Source organism: Lactuca virosa, chromosome 1, assembly GCF_052849685.1.
Source record: "Lactuca virosa cultivar CGN04683 chromosome 1, Lactuca_virosa_CGN04683_v6, whole genome shotgun sequence".
In the NCBI taxonomy this organism is placed as follows: domain Eukaryota; kingdom Viridiplantae; phylum Streptophyta; class Magnoliopsida; order Asterales; family Asteraceae; genus Lactuca; species Lactuca virosa.
Genome location: NC_136426.1, coordinates 34,423,785 through 34,445,562, shown reverse-complemented (window position 1 = coordinate 34,445,562; position 21,778 = coordinate 34,423,785).

Below are 21,778 nucleotides of genomic sequence, written 5' to 3'. Positions count from 1 at the left end.
CAACATTTGGACCCTATGACGACAACAAATTCGGACCCTATCCTGACAACATGTCGTCGGTATAGGGTATGGCGACGACATGTCGTCGACATAGGTCTATTACGTCGTCGGCATAGATGTCGTCGACATAGATGTCGTCGGCATAGCTTTACCTATTGCGGTAACAAGTTGTCGGTACAGCTTTTGTCAACCATATTATCGGAAAAAAATAAATAAAGTTTCAATTACAGCCTTGTACTTTTAATATTATTTTGTTTTTTTTGGCATCATACTTTCAATAACAACATGATTTTATTATTTTGTTTTATGTTATAACTTTCAAATAGAAATGAAAATAAAATACTTTAATAAACAAGATAAGAAAAGTATGTTGCTATTAATAACTTTTGTAGTTTAAATATTTTTTACTTAATAAACTTTACTCTCAATAAACATACTTTTATTAGTTTAAATATTTTTATATTTTGTTTTATGTTGTTATTAGTAACGTTTGTTCTTAATGACAAACATTTTAACTTAAAAATTAGATTGTATACATAGTTAAATTGTATGACTTTTTGTTTGAGAAAAAAACGGAAGGAATATTATTTTGTTTTTTTTTCAATTACAACATTGTACTTTTAATATATATACATTTTTTTTTCAATTACAGATAAAAACTCTTATCGAACGTCATTATAGATTGTATTTATAGTATATATACATTTTTTTTTTCAATTACAACATTGTACTTTCATTCACTTAAGCTAATAAACTAAACAAATAACACAATCATACATATTTTACATTTTATACATAAAATTTCATACCAACCTAAACAAAGATCACAATCATACATATTTCACAATCATACAAAATTTCGATTTCATATAAACCTAAACAAGTAAATTAACATTGTATACAATTTCAATTTCATATGAACCTAAACAAATTTGAATTTCATATAATATTTTAACCACAATTTCATATGTACCTAAACAAATTTGAATTTCATACAATTTCAATTTCGTATAAACCAAAACAAACAAACAATATACATATACCAAACAAACAAACAATATACATATACCAAACAAAAAACAACAATCACACATATACCAAACAAACAACACAATCACACATATATCAACCTAACAACACAATTCTATAATCAAAAGAGGATCAATTTCAATTTCATGAAAACTTATGAATATATACGATTTCAATTTCAATAAAAATTTCAAAAAAAAACAAAACAAAACAAAAAAAAATAACATGTGTTTGTTCTTCTTGCTGTGATGGGGACTCCCCTTGCCAAAATCGATGGTGATCCTCCGGCGGTGGCTGGTGGTCACCGGAAATAAAAAAAAAAGTCAGAAAAAAAACACCAAAATCGATCGTTCAAAATCGATGTTGTGTTTTGTTACATGCAATAAAATACGAAGGGTGGTGAAGGAGATAACCTGGAACGATGGGCGCCGGTGAACAACTCGCGGTGGGGACGCTTGAGGCGGCGGAAGACGGACGGTGGTGCTTCACCACCGGTGAAAACCTCTAAACACCAAAAAAAACCCCAATTTCGGGGTAAAAATCATTAGCACACAGCAATAACAAACGAAATAGGAGTAGAAAAGATTTACCTGGGGCTAATCGCCGGCTAGTGTCGTTGGAATCGGATTTTCGTCGGAGAGATAGAATTTGGCTGCGTCGCTGTGCAAATGAACGAAGGCTCCGTATTCTTTAGGGTAAACCCCTATGTCGACGGCATGTCGTCGGTATATGGTCAAATAAACGATGTCGTTTCGTTTTTTTGCTGAAACAAAACAAAAAAAAATTAAAAACCTATGGCGACGACTGGTCGTCGGGATAGCCCTCTGACAGATCGTCGATATAGCAAGTTGCCATCAGATCCCTATGGCACTAACCGATCGTCGGTATAGGGTCAAATAAACGATGTCGTTTCGTTTTTTTGCTGAAACAAAAAAAAATTAAAAACCTATGGCGACGACTAGTCGTCGGGATAGCCCTCTGATGCGGATCGCCACGTGTCCTGCCGACGACAAGTCGTCGGTATAGCATTACACAAAACTACGTCGTTTTGTTTTTCTGGCACATGGATTAAAAATAAATGGAAAATATATTTATTGATACCTATACCGACGACATGTCGTCGGTATAGAATTTCTGAATACCGCCAATATTTTTGTCGTTCCCGCTAGACTTTTGCCGACGACTTGTCGTCGGAACAGAGGTCCTGGTCAAAATAAATTGGTCAAAGTTCGCAAACAGGTATTGCGACGACTTGTCGCCGGGATAGGGGTACTTTTAGCGACGACAGTTGTCGTCGGGATAAGTGTCGTCTGCATAGCTCCGTATCCTTGTAGTGACATGCTCTCTCACGAAATGATTTTTCCACAAATAAAACATTAGTCCACAATAAAAAACAACCAATAATATAAATGATTAAAGGACAAAATTTTACAAATTTGTTAGATATCAACATGGTGGTATTTTATGATTACTATTTACTATATATTTTATGATTTTTTCATATAAATACTTTAAATTAATAATTATATAACTTTAGTAAGCGAATCCAAAGGATAATCATAATATAGTGTCTGCGATTGAGTTTTATAATAACTTATCAACCTATTGGAACATCCACACTAATATAATTTTTTGGCTAAGTTTTTTCATATCATTCGTCTAAATAAAAAGCTTAAAACAATTCCGTAGAAGAGCTTTTTAAGCTTTTTCATTAATTGAAAAAAAAAATAGATATAAGCCCTATATGATTCAAAAGTTTAGACACTATTTGGCTATTTGCCAACATAATTTATATACGAATTACACACAACCCTAAATGATTCAAAGGTTCCGAATGGATCTGTTTCTAAATGAAAACATATTGTTTGGTTATGTCTTGTGATGAATGATAAAAAATGATACTTTTAACTTCATGATCTATTTTGTGTCGAAAAAAATGATCCTATCTAATAAAATATTTGAATAACTTATTGTATAATTATAAAAGGTATTATACAAAATCCAAATAAACACAAATCCTTTGAGATAGAACATAATACTTTGCATAGACATTTAAATTTGAAGCATATATGAACATAATATTTCAACATTCACTATATAATTGTCGTTTTTAAATCCGATGATAACCTAACCTTCATATTGCCACCCTTTTCTGTTCTAAACAAACAAGTGAATAACTTGTTGGCAGTTTGAATAACAGGAAGAGTTGAAGTAGCAAATACCCTCCTTTTCCAGCTCACTGTAAAGCTTAACCAACCAATATGCCAAAACATATAATCATATTCTCTTTAGTCATATACTCATATTACATATATTAACTTTTAGCATTTTATTACCAAATAAACCAATTGATATCTCATAATTTAAAAGCAACGGGGCGTTTTTGCTTCATAATGCCTGTTTGATAGAAGGATTATTGACATAGTCAAATGTGCTCACACACTAGGTTTTGATATGCCTATTTCAAATTGCAATTTTCTTGGATTTGAAGACGTGGATGATTCGCATCTTCGATTGAAGACATGTTTATTTATTTCTATATGAAGATATGTTTGTTTCGATTTGTAACTTTCTTGTTATTTTACTAGTATTTCACTTGAATTGAACAATTAGCCTCTTCATGCAAATAGTTGTTGAAGCAATGAGCCCCAATTTTCCAATCCAAAGCATTGAATTATATCATGTGAGGACTTGCAGGGTCCCAGCCTGCATTTTAATTTTACAATTCCGCCCCCCACCAAGAGCAAATCTTACTTTTGAAGTAATTGCACATGCCTTTGCCTATGTTGTTGACTGATGGAATGAATAGTTTAAGTAGAGATCCCCCATGAATCATAGTAACCACTAACTTAGTTGGTAACTAGGGTTTGCTGTCAATGTGTCACTTCAAGATTAAAAGCCAATGTTTCGTTTCATCATTTCTACTTCTTTTATTGTCTCACTAACAGAAACAATAAACGAAGAGGAGTTAGGTGTATACACTTCAAAATATATATTTTAAAAATTCAACCTAACTAAAACAATAGAATAAAATAATAAACATTTAGCTTAAAATCAAAACAATTTGCATCAACTCCATCGACACTAATGTCAAATGTGGATTTATTTTAGCGAAATAACGTTAATTTTGTAGCAACACACTAACATGGTAAGCACGAGTTCCTAATTAACTTCTTGAATATGTTTGATGGGTTGACGATAATTGGATGATATTGATCTTTTGGATATGCATTGTGATTCAAAAGCTAACCAATCCAATTTGGATATTGATCTTTTGGAACAAACCAAATCCAGTTAAAATCGGATATTCAACATTCTACAGCCGACTTGAAATAGATCTGTAAATTTCTATATATATGCATATCGAGTACATTTCCATATGTATTACCAAGTAATTTTATTATTTGTTTGACTTTAGACTTTACACTTATAAGAATGTAATCTTCTAACTTTTTTTTATAGAAAATCCAAATGTCAACTTTTATTTATATGTACCTACATGAACTATAAAAATTCATCAAGATGATGTGTAGCATTAGTACCATGGTCACAATCGTATATGTGGCTAGTTTTGAAAATCCAAGTGGGCCAACTATGGGTTTATGGATAAATGGGGTATCATTTTGGCCCTGACAGCTACTAATTAGGGATGAGATTTAGAACCGGAAAACCGGACCGGAACCGGAATCGGACCGGAACCGGAACCGTTAGAACCGGAATATATAGAACCGGTTCCGGTTCCGGGTTTAAAAATTGGCTATATCCGGGTTCCGGGTAATCCGGGTTTGGGTCCATTGGGTCGGGTAAACCGGGTCTAAAAACCGGAACCGGTGTTTGGAACCGGAACCACTTTTAGGACCGGAACCGGTTTTTGTGAAACGTTTAAAAGATGCATATCTCATTCGTTTCAACTCCGATTGACATGCGGTTTTTTCCAACATGTAATTTAGAGTTTGTACATGACTTTAGACTATAAATTTGCCATTTTTAGTTTTATATTTATTGACTTACAGTCCCCCAAAGTCGAGATATCAAAGCTGAAAGTTTTTAGTTTTTCAGTTTTTTTGTATTCGGTGAAAGTTTTAAAACATGCATATCTAATTCGATTGAAGTCAGATTGACATGTGGTTTTTTCCAACTTGTAGTTTATAGTTTGTACATGAGTTTAGACTATAATTTTGTCATTTTTGGTTTAACATTCAATGATTTACAGTCCTCCGAAGTCGGGATATCAAAACTGAACATTTTCAATTTGACAAAATTGCAAAAATGGTCCCTGTGGTTTGTCAATTTATGTGGGTAAGATCCAAAAAAAAGTTTATTAGCAAAAAAGGTCCCTATTTGATGGTTTTGTTGCGGTTTTGGTCCCAACCTCGTTAAGTTTAACAGCATGGCTGTTAACTTTTGGCAAATGACAGATTTACCCCTGGGACCATTTCTGCAGTTTTATCTTTTTACCAAACTACAAGGACCAATTATGCAATTTTTCTTTTTCATTTTATTGAATTATTATATATTAATTATTTTAATTACTTTTTTCTTTTTAACTTTTTTCTTATTGTATTATTTTTTTTATTGGTTTATTATATATTAATAAATATTATTTTTAATATATTATATTTATATATTAATAAATATTACTTTTTTATTATTAATTTTTTTAATTATTTTTTTTAATTTCTTCTTTATTGCATTAATTATTTTTTATTGGATTATTATATATTAATAAATATTATTTTTAACATATAATATTTATCTATTAGTAAGTGTTACTTTTTTGGATTATTAAATTCATTTAATTATTTTTTTTTTAATTTTTTTATTTCGTTAATTCTTTTGATTGGATTATTATATATTAATAAATATTATTTTTAATATATTATATTTATATATTAATAAATATTACTTTTATTATTAATTTTTTAATTGATTTTTTTAATTTCTTCTTTACTGTATTAATTATTTTTTATTGGATTATTATATATTAACAAATATTATTTTTAGCATATAATATTTATCTATTAGTAAGTGTTAATTTATTGGATTATTAATTTCATTTAATTATTTTTTTAAATTTTTTTATTGCATTAGTTCTTTTTATTGGATTATTAATTTAAATTTATTATTTTTATTTATAATAAATAATATTTATTTAATTGTTTTTATTTTGTTTTAATTTTTTTCTTTATTGTTTTAAATAAAAATATCAAACACTCCGGGTCAGCTCCTCCATTCGTTGCATTTTACCATCTTGCGTCGTCGTATCATCTCGCTGGGAATCATCGATCATCAACTACAGTCGGCCATTCTCGACGAAAACTGCACCAGTTGACTACCCATACAATGTGAAATAAACCCCATAAAACATACTTCCTCCAGCCGACCATTCATTACAGATACCACCAATCCACCATCGATGACGATATTGTTAGATCGAGGGTTTTCAAACCACCATATCCACTACAGGTGGTGAAAAAGTTGTAGAACTCGTTATTCGGTACTCGTTTGACCGACCTCCTAGTAATGAATACTCAGATTTGGTAATTCATGTAGAAATATTTTTAGGGAAATTATATATGTCAAAATTATACGTTAAAATCATAAGTTTATCGAAATATATAATAAATTTTGATATATGTGAATACATAAAAACTAAAATACATGATAATCTCACTTCGTAAATAATTACTGAACTTATATATTTATATATATAGTAACAGGGTTGGAGACGACCCGATAGAGGTTTGTTGTGACTGAGTGGTGGTGGTGGTGTTGTCCAAAATATGTTATCTTCCAAATATTTAAAATAAATTAGAGAATGTGGGGTGGGTGAGATTTTTTGGTATTTTTATTTGAAACAATAAAGAAAGAAATTTAAAAAATAAATAAATAAATAAAAACAATTAAAAAATATTATTTATTATAAATAAAAATAATAAATTTAAACTAATAATCCAATAAAAAGAACTAATGAAATAAAAAAAATTAAAAAAATTAATAAATAAATTTAATAATCCAATAAAGTAACACTTACTAATAGATAAATATTATATGCTAAAAATAATATTTGTTAATATATAATAATCCAATAAAAAAATTAATGCAATAAAAAGAAATTAAAAAATTAATTAAAAAAATTAATAATAAAAAAAGTAATATTTATTAATATATAAATGAATTATATTAAAAATAATATTTTTTAATATATAATAATTCAATCAAAAGAATTAACGAAATAAAAAAATTAAAAAAATTAATTAAATGAATTTAATAATCCAATAAAGTAACACTTACTAAGATAAATATTATATGTTAAAAATAATATTTATTAATATATAATAATCCAACAAAAAAGAATTAATGCATTAAAGAAGAAATTGAAAAAAAAATTAATTAAAAAAAATTAATAATAAAAAAGTAATATTTATTAATATATAAATATAATATATTAAAAATAGTATTTATTAATATATAATAATCCAATAAAAAATAATACAATAAGAAAAAAGTTAAAAGGAAAAAAGTAATTCAATTATTTAATAATTAAATAAAATGAAAAAGAAAAATTGCATAATTGGTCCTTGTAGTTTGGTAAAAAGATAAAACTGCAGAAATAGTCCCAGGGGTAAATCCGTCATTTGCCAAAAGTTAACAGCCATGCTGTTAAACTTAACGAGGTAGGGACCAAAACCACAACAAAACCATCAATTAGGGATCTTTTTTGCCAATAAACTTTTTTTTGGACCTTACCCACAGAAATTGACAAACCACAGGGACCATTTTTGCAATTTTGTCTTTCAATTTTTCAGCTATTTGTTTTTGTACTTTGTATTATGTGAAAATGTTAACATATGCATATCTCATTCGTTTAAAGTCGGATTGACATGAGGTTTTTTCCAAAGTGTATTGTAGAGTTTGTACATGATTATAGACTATAATTTTGGTTTCACATTCAATGAGTTACAGTCCCCCAAAGTCGGGATATCAATATGAAATTTTTCAAAGTTCAACCCACTAAGTAGTAAGTAATTACCAAAAAATTCCGGTTTTTCCGGGTTTTCCGGTTCTAAACCCACTTTATCCGGTTCCAACCTACCTATTTTGATGTTTCCGGGTTTTCGGTTCTAGACTCACTTTACCCGGAACCATACCCGGAATCGAACCGGAACCGGTTCCTATATACCGGTCCGGTTTCCGGTTCTACAAAATCCCGTTAACCGGTTCCGGGTTTTCCGGGTCCGGGTCCATCCGGTCCGGGTTTGGACCCACTTTCATCCCTACTACTAATTGCCCATGACAATTTTTTTTTCTACGTGGGCTGCTGAGCAGCATTGTTGGCATGAGCTGGATTTGAGCAACAAATGCTGATTGGTCCACGAAAGTGAAGCGTGCTTATTGCTATCGTTCTTTAAAGATATTTTACAAAAGTTTACAACAAAATATCTTTTGATAACAAAATATAACACAAACGGGAAAGTACAATATATTTATACAAAATAAGTATAAAAGAGTTAGGAAAGAGCGATTTGCAAAACAAGTATAAAAGAGCTAGGAAAATGAGAAACTACAATATATTTATACAAAAAAAAAAGTATAAAAGTTAGGAAAGAGCTATTTGCAAGGTACGGTTACTATTATCAGATGTGCCTAATTAACTCTTTAAAATCGATCCACTACATAGAAGTCCACTAAAAGTGTAACTCAAACCATGGGACATGAGTCCTCTCTAGTACTAGTGCAATCATAAATCAATCACATAAAATCTCAATAGTCTACAATATCTATATCAAGTTGGAATCACTTGACAAAGTGAATCAAGGAAATGATAAAGTGGATATATGAGTGATAGATTGTGAAGTGTTTAATAATAATCAAAATAAAGTGTTTACATTTATGACTTTCAACTTTGAAACTAGTTCTTCACTTAAAATATGTTGCAAATAGAACGATGTATATTGGTACATTTTCTAGTCAAACTTCGATCACAACAAATCTTCGTTGTGATATCGTAATTATAGGAGTTTTGATTTTTTTCACCATCAAAATCTCAAAATTAACTCGATTTAGCCACTGAAGATCTAATCATGCAAAATTAGACCTCAAAATTTGAATTTTGATTTGTTTTCCTCTTACGACCTCCTGTAGCCGGTTATATGGTTCTCATACACACGTGACATCCTAAATTAGATCATGAACTTTTGATCATGCTAAATTAGATCCAAAATTTTGAAATTTTGAATTTTTTTTTTATTAAAACGATTTTTTTTAAGTTTTTTATTTTATTTAGTCTATTTTTTTATTTTTTATTCTGTCAAAACTAAACTCGGTTCTAAGTTTTTTTTTCAAATATTTTTTTGTAGTCTATTTTATTTTACTTTTTGCATTTACTTATTTATTTTTATTAGTCTTATTTTTCATTAATTTGATAACTTTCTTTTGATCTTTTCCAAAAAAAATATAAAAGTGTATGAATATATTATTATATATTACAATGTTTTCCTTAAGTTTTTTAAATAAGTAATAAATAGATTTACATATAAATGGTTACATAATTTGTTATTTCGGTGTAAACTTAATATCAACATGAATAAATAAAAAAACAAAAACTCTATTAAAAAATCTTAAAACCGACTTTTTTTTTCTTTATACTTTGACATTCTTTTGAAGTTTTTTTTATTTACTTGAATCCAAATAAAAAAAATTAGAAAAAATATTATAAAAAAATTGAAAAAAAAACTCAAAGGCTAAAATTATAATATACTTTGATATATATATATATATATATATATATATATATATATATATATATATATATATATATATATATATATATATATATATATATAGAGAGAGAGAGAGAGAGAGAGAGAAATGATTATTTGAGAACCTATAGTTTCCCGAGAACCTAAAAACTAAAAGTGGAGCGTTAGATCAAAAAAAAAAGGGCTAAGATGCAAGGTGACGTTTTTGTAAATAAGTAGAAAACTAAAGAGATGGGGGTATCTTAATTAAACTAGTTAGGGGTAATATAGGAAAAAATATATATATATAATTAAATTATATCCTAATCGATTATAATTTTGCAAAGCATCTCTTTCACACAACCCCAACACCAGATCTATCGTTCTCCTGCAAACGACTTCTCCGATGCGACTTCCTTCAGCGACCTTCTTTGCCGACATTGGATCGTCACATAGCCGCTTCATCTCCACCTCCTCCGACCTCCTCCACCGATGATTCTCTTATCGAGTATGCCGATTTCCCCTAAAATCAACATCACCGCCTCGAGATCTAGAATCAATCATCGTTTCGAATATGATTTTGTTTTCCGAAGATATTTTTTAAATTGACTCTCATTCCCACCGTGATCAAATCCTGAGTTTCATTTCAAACGAGCTTTCCTTCCCACCGTGATAATATTCTGATGGAATATCTATCCCAATCTTCCACCGATGATGCACTCATTGAGTCCATCACTGTTGAATTTGTGATGAATGATATCCAAACTATGATCGACATATCGCTCTTAATCAGTCGATTCAAATTTGGAATCGATTATTAGAATCGATTGTTAGTGATTATTAGAATCGATTATGCACTCGGGGTTATTCAGACTTTTCCTCTCATGCTCAGCGATGCTCTCCGATCTCAGCCGCCACATCCAATCTCCGATCTCCTGGTAAGTCTCTTTCTTTTTTTCAATCATGAAGTACATCTATTCCTTTTTCTGGAATGCTAATCAGTTTTTTTTGGACATGAGATGAAGCATATCAATTTCTTTTTCGTTTGTGATTCCTGTGTGTTAAGTCACTTTCTTTTTCTGAATCATGAAGCACATTGACTTATTTTCTGGTTCGATTTTTTTGGAATCGATGAGCTTGTCTGTGTGATTTCTAGGTTTAGTAGAATGCAATATCTCAAAAGTTTCTAGAGTCTGTGTGAATATGAGTGATAGTTTGTGATTTCTTTCAAGTGGACTAAAGTCAGTTGATTATATGTATCAGTGTATGTGTGTTAAATAAATGTAGATTATGTGATTATATTTTATAGTAAGTTTCCTGATTCGCTACTAGATGCATTGGTTTATGTTCACTTAGCAATTGTAAAGCTATATTTGGTATTATGTTAATCCTACACAATTTAAACTACATAATGCTTCCTTCCCATTCCCCATAAAAATGTTCAATTTTTCTGAACTTGTATATATCATATTTTAATTGCAAAAATAATCCTAACGATGTACTTCATGTTTCTGGAGGTGAATTTTTGGATTTTGGATGCCTTCCAACAAGTGTTCAATGAAAGTTATGTTCTAACTTTTATGATTCATTATACAGTCTTAGTTAATATCCTTCATTTTCTATTAGGCTACATCAATAGTATACTTATCAGTAGAGTGGATAATTGTATTATGTGCTCTTGGAGTAATCATTTAACAGATGTTCTGTGCAGAAAACCCAAAAGTGGAATGCCAAAACTAGTTTGTAATTGCATTCTACCAATGCCTTAGGTAATGAATTTACATCTTTCTTTTGTGTAAGTATTAGCATGCTTGATCGTTTGGTCAAAGGGTTAAGTACACGAAACTGAAATGTATAATGACACAAGTATTGTCACCTTTTTTCCATGATTAGAACAACCAATGAGTTGAAATATAGCTATAATTTGCCACACATCTACGATATTTCATGATTATTATTATTCTTATTTTTTCCCTATATGTAGTTTATGATGAATATACATTAGGTTTCATCCTCAGGAAACGTATATCCTTTTCTTTTATGCATCCATCAATGGCCATAACATGCTTGTAGAAATGACAAAATGAATATGAAGATTATCTGATATGTAACCTTTCAGGTAACTGTTGTGGCTTAATCAATGGGAAATTGCTGTAAATCGTTAATGTTCTGTTTTTAATGTCGTTTATGTGCACAACTCTTTATATATGTGGTTCATCTTACCTCAGTTTTTTGTTGTAGAATTTAGTATTAAAAATCTGTAATTATTGTTATATTCAAACTCAGAATATGCTTATTATTAAGAAAACGAAACTCGATGGCAATCCACGAATTGAATGTAATGATCCATTCAATTCCCTTATTTCATTTCATTTCTCTCTGTTTCCATTCCATTATACCAAACAAACTCTTAACTTTGTGCCTATTTTTCATAATTTATATATATTTCCATTTTCTTATTTCAGTATAAGTAAGATTTCCCAACTTCCATGAAAGGAGCTGTGTTTACTGATTTGGGTGTAAGATACAAGATTATGGCAGAAGAGATATTACAAAGATAGATACAAATTGTTAAACATAATTTAATGGAGGTAAATTTATTTTTATCTTTCTAAATTCAAATTCCCATCTTAGTTTTTTTTTATTAAATAATAAATTTTGTTTTTGTTTTTTTCAGACGATGGATGGGGATGATGGATTTCAAAATACCCATGAACCAAAATGATGTGAATCTGCAAAATTTAAGATTGATTAGGTAGCTTAGCTTTTATACTAGGGAAAGTTCACATAATATGGCAAAATTCACAAGTGATTCACATATAAATTACATGTGATTCACATGCGAATCACATGTAACTCACATGTAAATCACATTTGAATCACATATGAGTTACATGTGATTCATATGTAATTTACATATAAATCACATGTAATTCACAAGTAAATCACAAGTGATTAACATATGAATTACATGTGATTCACATGTAAATCACATATACTTCACATGTAAATCACAAGCGAATCATATATGAGTTACATGTGATTCATATGTAATTTACATACGAATCACATGTAATTCACAATTAAATCACATGTGACTCACATATGAATTACATGTGATTCACATGTAAATCACATGTAATTCACTTGTAAATCACAAGTGAATCACATGTGATTCATATGTAATTTACATATGAATCACATGTAATTCACAAGTACATCACAAGTGATTCACGCATGAATTACATGTGATTCGCATGTAAATCACATTTAAATCACAAGTGAATCACATGAGTTACATGTGATTCATATGTAATTTACATATGAATCACATGTAATTCACAAGTAAATCACAAGTGATTCACATATGGATTACATGTGATTCACATATAAATCACCTGTGATTCACATATGAATCACATATAATTCACATATGAATCACATGTAATTCACAAGTGAATCAAATATGAATCACATGTGATTCACATATAAATCACATGTGATTCACATATAAATCGCATGTAATTCACATATAAATCACATGTAATTCACCTATGAATCACATGTAATTCATATGTAATTCACGAGTGAATCACATATGAATTACGTCTATATGCACACATGCATTTTGTGTGAGTGTTCTTCGTTTTTATAATTTCTTGTGAATTTCACATTTGAATCTTAAAAGATACAATCACATGTGAATATCACATTATATAATCGCATGTGAATCTTAAATGATATATACATATGCATTTTTCTGAGTGTTCTTGCATTAATCATTTTTTTTATTTTCTTGTAGATTTGAAAGAATTTGTGGAAAAATTTGAAGATGTAAAAAGTGATAAATTGAAGAAAAAATATGGAAATCTTGATATAAAGAAATGATAACACTGTGAATCTTAGGGGTGGCAAATATGTACCATGGAAAACTAACCAACATGTGTACCAACCGAACCAATTATATTGGTAGCCAATATGTTTGGTAGCAACATGTTTGGCTGGTACTAGCGTACCAATTAATTAATAATGGTACGGTAGTGGTACAAGGTTTTAAATGCCACGGTATTACCGTACCAACCAAGTTATTTTTCATATATATAAAGTATTGTATATTTAAACTTTAAATGTATTTGACGGTTAAGAGTTCAAGTGCTTTAATATTAGCATTTACCGTCTAGTAGCTTTTAAAGTTTAAACTCATATTAACATATCTCATTTACTCTATTGTTTAGTTTAAACTCATGGTACAAAATTATAAAATCTTTTTTATATCGAATTTTCAATCCAACCATTCAGAAAATTCTTATTTACAAAACCTACATGTATCTTTTAAGTGCACAATAACACATAAATCTTATACATGTTGGTATATACCATTACCAACATGTACCAACCGAACTTACTGGTAGCCAATTAAGTTGGTACCAATTGTACTTGGTATGGTAGTGGTAACTAAAATTACATACCAATTATAATTGGTACGGTACACGGTTTGGGAAAAAAATACCCGGTACCGTACCAATTCCACCCCTAGTGAATCTTTGTAGTTTTTTTTTATATTTTATATTGTATCGAATAAAATGTTTGTACTATTATTATGTTTATAGATTGATTAATAAAAATATGATTTTTTATGATTTACTTACGAATATTATTGTATAAGAAATATGCTTATATGCATTTGAAAAAATATGCATATATGCACCTAAAACGTTGATTTTTTTTGTTAAAAAAATTAGGGTTTTTTTTAAAATATTCTAGGTTTTTTTTAAAGAAAAATTGGTGTTTTTTTTTTTGAAAAAATTGCAGTTTTTTTGAAAAAAAATGCAGTTTTTTTTAAACAAAAATTACAGTTTTTTTGAAAAAAATGTAGTTTTTTTTGAACAAATTGCAGTTTTTTTTTAAATGCAGCTTTTAAAAAAACAGTTTTTTTAAAAGAATTTCAGTTTTTTATTTTTGAAAAAATTACAGTTTTTTAAAAAAATTTACTTTTTTTCAATTTTTTTTAAAAATTCATGTTTTCTGAAAAAAATAAAAAATCTCCATTTATTTAAAAAAATCAAAAATTATTTTAAAAAAAAATCAGAAATTTAATTTATTATGTTAATTTTGTCCAATAACACAAAAAACTAAATATTACATGAGATCGGTAAGATTACGATTATGTCCTTAATGAGTTAATTCTGATCTAACGCTCCACCTTTAGTTCTTAGGTTCTCGGGAAACTATGATTTCTCAACCGATCTCACCCTATATATATATATATATATATATATATATATATATATATATATATATATATAACACTAAATAATGTGAGAACGTGAGAACGATTCTTAGCCAATCATTTTATTCAATTAATTTAAATAAAAAATATTCTAATTATCCTAAAGATGGTAAGAGTTAATGAGATAAAGAAGGAAAGTTAGATTTTGGACGGATTTTTAGGGATTGTTACAAAATATTTTTTTCTTAAAAGTTTAAAATTTTAAATATATGGAATATATGTTAAACTTTCAAAAATACAAATTTTCTGAAATTGCGTAGATTCATGTTAGAATGTTTAGAACATCATGTATTTTTCAAAATACGAAGTGAATATTCAATTATTATATTTATAAGTGAAATATAATGTAATATTCCAATATGAATATTGTGTGATTATTCAATAAAATTCATCTTAGAGTAATACTAATAAGAAATTTTATCTTATTAACATATTCACTATAGAATATACACGTACATTGTACATAGAAATCCATACATCCATATTCATAATAGAATATAAACTCTTACGGTACGTAAGCAGAAAAAAAAAGAATTTATACAAAAAAGTAGGCATACATTACAATAAATTTACATAGATTCTATGTATTCAACTAATTTTATTATGTTCAACTGTTCTCTTGATCATTATTATATTTCTTTTGGCGTTTGACTATATTTCTTTCATTGAGTTCATTTAACGTGTAAGTACACAAAAAACATGGATTAATTCATAACAAAATTACAATAAACAAATATTTTTATGTAGAAATTCATAACATAATACCAACATAAAATAATAAAACGTATGAATGATAAAAATATTCAGAATAGAATATCCAAATATGAATACCATAAATATATTCAATTTAGAATATATAAATTGATTCCGTTAATTCTTTTATTTTTTGAACTTTTTGAGATGTGATGAGAAATAAGCACTTATTTTTCCAGCTAGAAAGTTTTAAAAAATTCTTTCAAGGCTTTCTTTATTCAACATTTTTAAATGCCAACAATCTTTTGGCCATGTCCAATACTTGTCAAGAAAAGTCAGGCAATCAATACAACAATTAGCAGTACAATTTTTGAAATAAACCTTCCAATCCACTTTTTCTTAATCCTATGCATTTTTTTACTAATTCAAGCAGTAGCAACAAATCACAAGTGTTAATTTTTAAATTAGTAAATTAAAACATACGATCGATGATATTTGTTCTAAGGTATCTTTTCTTATTAAAATAGTTGATTCTATAGAAAATCATGAGTTTTGGTTCTTGATTTCTCGGCATACCATGGATGAAAAAACAAACAAGGTTAACTAGATTAGAGAATATAAACTTACCATGAACAATATTGAACGAGCAACAACAATGGAACCCTAGACATCGCACATAAATCCTTACCGGGAAACGCCTTGTCGAACCCTAGAAACAAGGTTCACTAGATTATAATGCTTTAAACTCGATTACAAGTCTGGAGGGTGTCAACATCGGTTCGTGAAGGGAGATGATGGTGGGTGCATCCATCATCTAGGGTTTACCAAACCTATTGGAGTTTACCAAACTTATTGACACTCACTGTAAGTTTTTATACATATGGAAAATTCAAATTTTCAAAATTATAGGTATCTTAAACTTAGTATAAAATTAATGTTTAATACAAAATGTGTAAATTAACCTCACGTGATTAATTTAATTAATTGAATTTATGGGATATATTAAACAAAATGATTGGCTGATAAGTGTTCTCACGTTCTCACTTTATTTGTTGTTTTTATTTGAACCCGCTTCTATATATATATATATATATATATATATATATATATATATATATATATATATATATATATATATATATATATATATATTCCTACGTTTTATACTTTTTGAAAAAACATAAATAACCAAAGTTATAAAAAAAGTAGAAGGCCAAAATTATAGTAATATATTATAATCTATTCTTATATTTTATACTTTTTGGAAAATGTCAAAAAAAAATTATCAAGTTGATGAAAAAGAAAGCAATAAACGCAAAACAAATAAATAAATATGAAAAAAAAAACTTAAAATCATGTTTAGTTTTGGCTAAAAAAATCAAAAAAATTGATTTTTTTTGTTTTTTACTTTTAATAAAAAAAATTTAAAAACTTGTGGTCTAATTTAACATGATCAAAAGTCACATGTCTAATATATGATGTCACGTAGGTAGAAGAAACGGGCAACCGACTACAGAAAATAATGTGGGGAAAAAACATGTCAAAACTCGGACTTTAGACTTCAATTTAATATGATCAGATCTTCAATGACTAAATCAAGTTAACTTTTAGACTTCGATGGTAAAAAAAAGTCAAAACTTATATATATATATATATATATATATATATATATATATATTATATCATATCATATCATACTATATTATAAATGAAACGTTTTTCCTTTCACCATATTCATTTGAAACTTCCATGACTTTTCACTTTCTTTCTAATAATGATTATAACTTGGTTAATAAGGTTAAATAAATACTAAAACTAAAGTGTAATCATATATAAACTAAATTTCAATATTAAAAAATATATTTACATCTACATATAAAATTATGTTTTTTAACTTTTAACATATTATACTTAATTTATTAATTTTAATATATTGTTGGATGTAAACCATTATCATTTTAAAGCTATAACTTTTGAACAATTTGTATAAAATACTTCAATTATTAATTTAAATATAATATTACAGGGACAACTTAAATATAAATTTTAGTTTAAGTTAAACAACTCAAACAATATTTTGTAAATAGTTAAAGTGATAAATTGTAGTATCTTTCTAATAATGATTATAATTTGGTTAAGAAGGTTAAATAAATATCAAACTTAAAGTATAACCATAAATAAATTAAATTTCAATAATAAAATAATATATTTACTTCTACTTATAAAGTTATAACTTTAACTTTTAACATATTATAATTAAATTATTAAATTTAATATGTTGTTGTATGTAAACCATTATCAGTTTAAAGCTACAACTTTTGAACATTTTGGACAAACTACTTAAATTGTTAATTTAAATATAACATTACAGTGCCAACTTAAATATAAATTTTAGTTCCACTTAAAATATCCACTGAATATTTTGTGAATAGTTAAAATTGATAAATTGTAGTGCTAAATGCAAAAACTAAATTGTAATATCAATTTAACTAAAATATTTCCTAAAGATATTTTTATAATCGTTAAAAGTTTTCAAATATGTAGCTAAAATAACTTATAATAACAATAGTTAACAATAAATCTATATAAATGATTATATTGTTACCTATAAAATCAAAAAACAATGTTTGATGTTTTAAATAATTATAATGATAGAAATTAAAACGTCAAAGAAATAAATTTTAAAATTAAAAATAACAACAACTATAAATAACATTAAACCATATATTATATTTAATTTTATTCATTAGTAACTTGCAGGTAGAAGTTATTGAAACGATTGAGATTATGCAGTTATAATAAATGTATATATTATCATATAATTCAAAATAATCAATATATTATATCAATTTAGTATACGAACTATTATATCAAATTTAACAACAACGTTATTGTTATATTTAAAAAGAAACATATATTTGTAAAGATTTCAACTATATAGGTCTTTCTGCGGAACGCACGGACATTCGTCTAGTATATATATATATATATATATATATATATATATATATATATATATATATATATATATATATATATATATAAAAGGTGATGTTTAATAGAGAATCATAATTAACAAGAAACCAAAGAACTAATCGTGAGCGTCAGAAATCATAATGATCAACAGTCAAGGAAATAGATGTACACTTGTACATTGAATGCACACACACCGGATTATACCAAAAAATCCACATCATTACCAAAAAACTCACCTCTTTTTTTCGTTTAAAATTTTTTTATGCCACATTTTTTATCGAAAAAAAAACCGAATATACCGTTGTTCTCGATTTTTCGTCCTCTTTCCATAAAGATTCACGTTGATATATAAAAAACGAACTTTTTTTTTCGAAAAAAACCCACTTCATTTTGTTAGTTTTTTCAATATTTAAGTTTATTTTTATCAAAAAAAAAAAAACTAATTATACCAAAAAAATTAATTTTTTGTACTCTATTAATAAACATCAACACCGACTAAAAAAAACTCGATTAGTAGATTCACACTGTGAATCTAAACTGTAAATATTTCAAATTTTAACATTTACAATGTGAAAAAGCTCGATCAGTTTAGATTCACATTGTAAATTTGACTTATTATTATGCACACTGTGAATTTGAGAAGGTTCACAATGTGAATCTAAACTGAAATATCGTTTTTTAACATAATATGAATCTATGTTTAAAAAGTACCAAAAAGTATGAATTTTGGTATATTTATTATTTTTTTTTCTATAAAAAAATAGACCTTAACTTTTCAACAAAGAAAAATGAAGTTGGTTTTTTCCGAAAAAAAGTTCGTTTTTATATATCATCATGGATTTCTATGGAAACAAGACGAACAATTGTGAATAACGGTATATTCGGTTTTTTTTTTCGATAAAAAACATGGCTTAAAAAAATATTTAATGAAAAAAAGAAGTGAGTTTTATTATAATCCGGTACATGTGCGTCCATTGTAAAAGTCTACAACCCTTGCTTTTGTCGTTGATCGCTTTAAATTTCGACGCTTTGGATTGGTTCATTGGTTCCTTGATTAATAATGGTTCTCTATTGAACTTTTTCTCATATATATATATATATATATATATATATATATATATATATATATATATATATAAGGGAATAGTTATTTGGAAAACAAAAAAACCCTAAAAAAACCCTAAAAGTCATAAAAATGCATAAAAAAAATACTTAGAGATCACAAAAAAAATTTAATTTTTTATAGAAAAATCGCAGCTTTTAGTATAAAATCGCTGAAAAAAAAATAAAAAATCAAAATTTTTTTTATAAAAAAAATTGTTTTTTTTTCAAAAAAAATTGCAGCGATTTTATACTAAAAGCTGCGATTTTTTTGATAAAAAAATTCCAAAAAAAGTTTTGTATATATATATATATATATATATATATATATATATATATATATATATATATATATATATATATATATAATTTAATTTCTCATATATAAAAGTCGAAAGCTATTTATCCAATAATATATATATTAATTAATTCAACTACAAAGTTTACAAAAAAAAATATAATGTGACTGAATATTCTCACAACAATATAATAAGGATGGAGTGGTTATTGGGTTCCAATCAAAATGTTTGAACCTTGAGTTTGACTTCCGTTAAAAAACAATATAATAATTAAATTTGGCATTAGGAATTAACTATAATCACCTGAAAATATATCAGGAGTATTTTATGCGTTGTCAACACTCAAAAAACGATTGCCCCCGTCATTTGTAATTTTAATATTAATTCAAAGTTGATTCGTTCGCACAACTCTAATTTATTAACTATCTAATTTTATTCTATTGTTCTTCACTATCATCATTGATCACGTCAAGTTGACATATGGGGAGTAAGAACCAAACTTTTCGATTGGAAATCACGTTTTTACAAGATGGTGTATGAAAATTTTAGTCGTGTAAGGGGTACACAACATTCATTAAACTCAATATACATCACGATCGTTGTATCAACTTGAAACAATAGTAAAGATCATTGGTGCACCGTATTGTGGTCGAACCGTTAGAGCCTGGATTGGGGCATGAACATACGTCGGTGAAACCACAAAACAGTATTTCCTAAGGATCATAGCCACAACAATTTTGGCCTCAACAATCGCCAGATTTTGGCGAACGCAGTTACGAGGACATAGACCAAAAAGGAAAGTAGAAAGCCATGTGTTGTATTTTGGTATCTATAAATCTCATGGGGTTGAACTTTTGTGCATCTTCTCCCCATATCTTCCGATCGTGATGGACAGCAGCCATGGCCAAGAAAAGCTGTGTTTTGGCCGGAATCTGGAGTCCTCCAAGCTTCACATCCTTGCAGGCTTCTCGCACAGATATTGGAGCTGCGGGATAGAGTCTAAGTGCTTCGTTTAGTATCATGTTATATCATCTTGAAGCTGGACAAATGCTCAGCTGAAGGAATCTCATCGTTGCCACAGACCCGAAATACTTCTTCACGAGCTTTTTCCTGCCATTCGTGATTTGATCCGAGAAGAACAAAAACCCACGTCAAAAGATTGGCTGTCGATTCCTTGCCTGCAAAATAGAATGTTTTGCACTCGTCTACAATCTCATCGCACTACTAGAAAACTAGGGAATTACCTACGGCAGTATTTGTAGGAAATCAGTTGGAGAAAGCCGTTACCTACAGAATTCCTACAAAAAACGGATTGTAGGAAAAACCCTCGTGGGTAATTTTTTCCTACAAGTTTTCCTACGCATTTCCTACGGAATATTCTGTTACAAATTTACCTTCGGAACACCTACGGAACACGTTTGGTACGGAGTACCTACAGGTTTATTTGCTACGGATCACCTACAAAGTACCTACGCATTATTTTCCTACAGAATACCTACCAACTAATTTTCCTACAGAATACCTACCAACTGCTTTTCCTACCGAATACCTACAAACTTTATTGGATTTTATTTCCTACAGAGTACCTACAGAATATTTATTTCCTACAAATTTTTCTATGATTTTTTTGCCAGTTTTTATTGAATACA